We start from the raw sequence: 5,512 nt of genomic DNA, 5'->3' as shown, positions 1-5,512 counted from the left end.
CGGCCGCGCCGAGTGGGAGAAAAAATTGGGGCTTCTCTGAACCCTTCCAGCGCGGACCGCACTGTTTTGGTGCGTGGCCGTGCTAGTTAACCTGAAAACCTAGCCCTCAGACTCAGCCACGCGGACCGCACAGAAAGGCATCGCGGCCGCGCGGCTCCCGCGCGGACCGCGCGGAAATGACCGCGGCCGTGCTGGTGTCTGCAACACCTGAACCTGCATTTTCTTAAGTCCAAGACCTCCCGGGACCCGTTCAAAACTCACCCGAGCCCTTGGGGCTCCAAACCAAACATGCACACAACCTTAAAATATCTTACGGACTTACTCGTGCGATCAAATCGCCAAAATAACATCATATACATAGGATCAAGCCTCAAACACATGATTTTCTTTCTTCAACTTTCATAACTCAAATTCTCCATTTTTAGTCTGAAACACGTCATATGACGTCCGTTTTTAGCCAAACTTTACAGATAGTGCTTAACACATATTTAAGACTTGTACCGGGCGTCGGAACCAAAATACGAGCCCGATACCTATATTTTCTAACTCCTTTTCATTTCAAATTTTCACATCAAATTTCAGAAAACAATTTCTTTCAAAAATTCATTTCTCGGGCTTGGGACCTCGGAATTTGATTCCGGGCATACGCCCAAGTCCCATATTTTTTTACGGACCCTCCGGGACCGTCGAATCACAGGTTCGGGTTCGTTTACCCAAAATGTTGACCGAAGTCACTATTATACATATTAATATCAAAATCCATCAAATTGTTTTCACAAAATTCACATATTCTAACATAAAAACTTTCCGGCTATGCGCCCGTACTATGCATGCAAATCAAGGCAACTAAAAGCAAGGTTTTCAAGGCCTCGGAAGCGCGAAACAAGGAAGAACTACGGTGATGCCCCTTTGGGTTGTCACATTCTCCACCTCTAAAACAATCGTTCGTCCTCGAACGGACAAAAGAAAGAAGTACCTGAGTCGGGAAATAGATGGGGATAACGGCCCCGCATATCGGACTCGGACTCCCAGGTTGATGCCTCAGGAGGCTGACCTCTCCATTGAACACGCACCGAAGGAAAACTCTTCGACCTCAACTGTCGAACCTGTCGGTCTAGAATAGCCACCGGTTCCTCCTCATATGATAGATCCTTGTCCAATTGGACAGTGCTGAAATCTAACACCTGCGATGGATCTCCACGATACTTCCGGAGCATAGATACATGAAACACGGGATGCACAGCTGACAAGCTAGGTGGCAAGGCAAGTCTATAAGCCACCTCTCCCACATGATCAAGAATCTCAAATGGACCGATGAACCTAGGGCTGAGCTTGCCCTTCTTCCCAAATCTCATCACGCCCTTCATAGGCGATACACGGAGCAATACCCGCTCACCAACCATGAAAGCAACATCTCTGACCTTGCGGTCTGCATAACTCTTCTGTCTGGACTGAGCTGTACGAAGTCTATCCTGAATAATCCGGACTTTATCCAAGGCCTCCTGAACCAAATCAGTACCCAATAATCGAGCCTCTCCCGGCTCAAACCATCCAACTGGAGACCGACATCGCCTACCATACAACGCCTCATACGGAGCCATCTAGATGCTGGACTGGTAGTTGTTGTTGTAGGCGAACTCTGCTAAAGGCAAAAACTGGTCCCACGATCCTCCAAACTCAATCACACATGCACGGAGCATATCATCAAGAATCTGAATAGTGCGCTCGGACTATCCGTCCATTTGAGGGTGAAATGTTGTACTCAACTCTACCCGAGTACCTAACTCATGATGAACGGCCCTCAGAGAACCGTGATGTGAACTGAGTACCTCTATCTGAAATGATGGAAACCGGGATACCATGCAGACGAACAATCCCCCGGATATAGATCTCCGCCAACCGCTCTGAGGAATAAGTAGTACACACAGGAATAAAGTGAGCGAACTTGATCAGCCGATCCACAATCACCCAAATAGCATCGAACCTTCTCAAAGTCCGTAGGAGCCCGACTACAAAGTCCATGGTGATCCCCTCCCTGATACGGTCAAACAAGGAAGACCGAGAAACCACACAAGCTAGGACTCGACTGGGCTTCGAAAGGTCCAATCTCACAAACTAGCTGACTAAGGCCTGAACATCCATTGCTATAAGTCTCTCTGCACTGCTTCTACTTTCTTTAGATCCACCCGAATACCCTCACTCGATACCACGTGGCCTAAGAATGCCACGGAATACAACCAAAACTTACATTTCGAGAACTTAGCATATAACTTCTTCTCTCTCAAAGTCTGAAGCACAGTTCCCAGGTGTTGCTCATGATCTTCCTCCGGGAATACACTAGAATATCATCAATAAAGACAATGACGAACGAGTCAAGATATGGCCGGAACACACTGTGCATCAAATGCATAAAGGCTGTTGGGGCGTTGGTCAGCCCAAATGACATAACAAGGAACTCGTAATGGCCATACCGAGTCCTGAAAGCAGTCTTTGGGATATCTGGTTCCCGAATCTTCAACTGATGGAAACCTGAGCGCATGTCAATCTTAGAAAACATCTGTGCGCCCTGAAGCTGGTCAAATAAATCATCAATACGAGGCAAAGGATAACGGTTCTTCACTGTAGCTTTGTTCAATTGTCGATAATCAATACACATACGCATAGAAGCACCCTTTTTTTTTCTTTACCAACAAAACAGGAGCACCCCAGGCGATAAAACCTTTATCAAGCAAATTCCTGTAACTGATCCTTCAAATTAACTGAAGGTTTCACCTCATCCTTAGTCCATAACCTTAGGACAGGACCCAAACTTTAAAATCTGCCATTCGTCATAGGATACGAATTCCACATCATCACACTACATTAGTCTTATTTCCACACACTTAAACTTTTAATAATGCTTAAATACTTCGAAATTATTCCTCCGGGTTGTTATATTCTCCCCCACTTAGGGTCATTCATCCTCAAATACACGACGTAGCTTATCTCTTTCTTCGCACATCTTAAGGTCTCAATTTTTCTAACTTCCAAAATTTATTTATTTATTTATTTTTTGAACTTTCGGCAGAGCCTCCCCTGTATTTGGGTCTAACCACCTGCCAGAGTAACACCAAAACAACTACTAACAACACATCCACAACCCAATGAAACACCACAATGTATATATCAATAACACTAATCTCATCATTATAAGCATCGCATTATCATGCTGATATCTGGACATGAAACACATCATCTGTATGCTAATAACCATGTCTCTGGCCATAATAGTTGTTCATAAATCACAACATTGCCAATTAACCTTATGTTAACAATCATCTTATTTCAGACCTCCACTTTACTCACAACGAGGCATTGAGACCTCATAATTACTTACCCAAATTAACGAGTCACATTTAACGCCACATGGACGCTCATCTCATATGCTAGAGCTCAACGTTTACAACACAAAAGAAAAATGGTTGAATATGAACAGAAAATATACAAGAATTGTCAAATAAGCCCAATAGGCATGACTCCCATTTAAAATATAGTACCTAAAATTTTTAATTTCATAAAAGGAAAATTTTAAACACATAAACCTTTCACTACCAGGACCTTGTCCTTATATGACATCCACCGCAGCTTGTAGCTCGATTTAAACTATTTCACATTATATAATTATTTGAGGATATTCACCCTCAACTCTGAATCACAAGTATTTGCACATTGTACCAACTGAAATTTTTTATTTCCTTTCTTTCTTCTTTTCAATAATTTCCGTCAAAGAAAATCACAACATACAATGATAGGGATAGCTATCTCCATATAATAGCCCAACGTGAGTATTCACATAAGTAGATTTCAGGATTACGAAGCTCACTCATGAGTGGAGCATATTAAGAGGACTCACCTAAATTTTCAAAATCAAATCAAGTTAAGGAAAAAAAATATCATTTTTGTAACAATCCGAATTGTACTTGTAATGACACCATATGGTATAGTGACCTCAGCCACACTATAGCAATTATATCAATGGGTCGGGCATCCACCTCTTAGGCGCCATCTGCCCGTTCGTTCTCCATCTCTATCTTGTAGCGTATGTAGATTAGTAACTATAACGAAGTGTGTTGACTGTGTGTTCTGATGAAATAGGTTTATCCCAAGTTTGGGATAATTTCTCATGATGTTTCTAGTATCACTACATTCATAACAATCCATCTGCAGTTCGGCTGCTCATACTGAGTCTGTGCCGGATAACTAGAATAACCATTTAAGGAACCCCATGCTAGTGGTGCATTTAAAAGATAATTGTCCCATGAGAGTGCCCTGATTAACTGGAGCACTACGAGTATTCTAAAATTGTTTTCATTTCCCTGCTGATACTGAATGTAGAATCATTATGGACATAGGAACATCGAAAGTCCCCACATCATCCCATACAAATCTCAGCTCCTACTCATATACAAGTTTCAGAGAACTTTTGGATACCACATAAATACACCTCATGCCAAATCTGATATGACACATGACCCACAATTTGATCGTTGATAGTGAACTCTCTTCACTTGGTGCAAGGCCATAAGATACATCTTGATACTCCACAATACTAACCTTTATCGCTCGTATGTCACCATCATGAGACACCCCAAGCCATTCGTTTGGCATATGTCCTTCTTAGGACAGTTAAACTCACTTCCTCCAGCATCTCGGTTGCTAGTTGTACCCTTCGCTAGATAGACATCGCATACGTACCACATAGTCTCTATTACCACCAACTATCTTCAGATCTACGTCCACCTCGTTACTCTACCATTACTGTGACGATTAGGCAATTAAGTAAACCTTCTTAAGACTGTACTTATCAACCAGATGTCAGAACCTATTGCACCCCCATGTGCACAATTGAATGATCTCTCAATACTTCTGCATTATCGATATGGATGACACGCGGTAACAACGATTGAGCAAATTCTGGGCTCCCTTGTAATCCTTCTGTAGCATCACGAACCATCGGCGCAAAATTGATACCGAGTGCGCAATTTCAATACACGAGTGAATGCAAAAAGAACATATGATATAAGCTCCAAATTGAATAAATGACGCACGATAAGAAATGAAATGAAGTGGAATTTTCCTAACGGTTACATAGCCTCTCGTAGATAAGTACAGACGTCTCAGTACCGATCAACGAGACTCTAATAAACCGGCCTGTGTCTCGTGACTCCTATGAACCTAGAGCTCTGATACCAACTTGTCACGACCCTGGTTCACCAATTGTGAGCCTGTCATGACGGCACCCAGTCTTCGCGACTAGGTAAGCCTAACACATTGCGGAATTTAACAGTTCGAAGTAAAAACAGTAAACAAACACTAAATAGAAAAGGAAGTGTATAACGATGTCGCTTGGCACATACGCTGAATACACAACTCCTGAAAGTAACATCCCAAAACCCGGAATCCCACGGGCAACACAGGTTATAAGAAGTCTAACACTGCTCTAGTCACCAGAATTTGTCTAATACAAAGAGAG

The sequence above is a fragment of the Nicotiana tabacum genome, chromosome 7 (genome assembly GCF_000715075.1).
Source record: "Nicotiana tabacum cultivar K326 chromosome 7, ASM71507v2, whole genome shotgun sequence".
Taxonomy (NCBI): domain Eukaryota; kingdom Viridiplantae; phylum Streptophyta; class Magnoliopsida; order Solanales; family Solanaceae; genus Nicotiana; species Nicotiana tabacum.
This window is presented reverse-complemented; position numbering follows the sequence as displayed.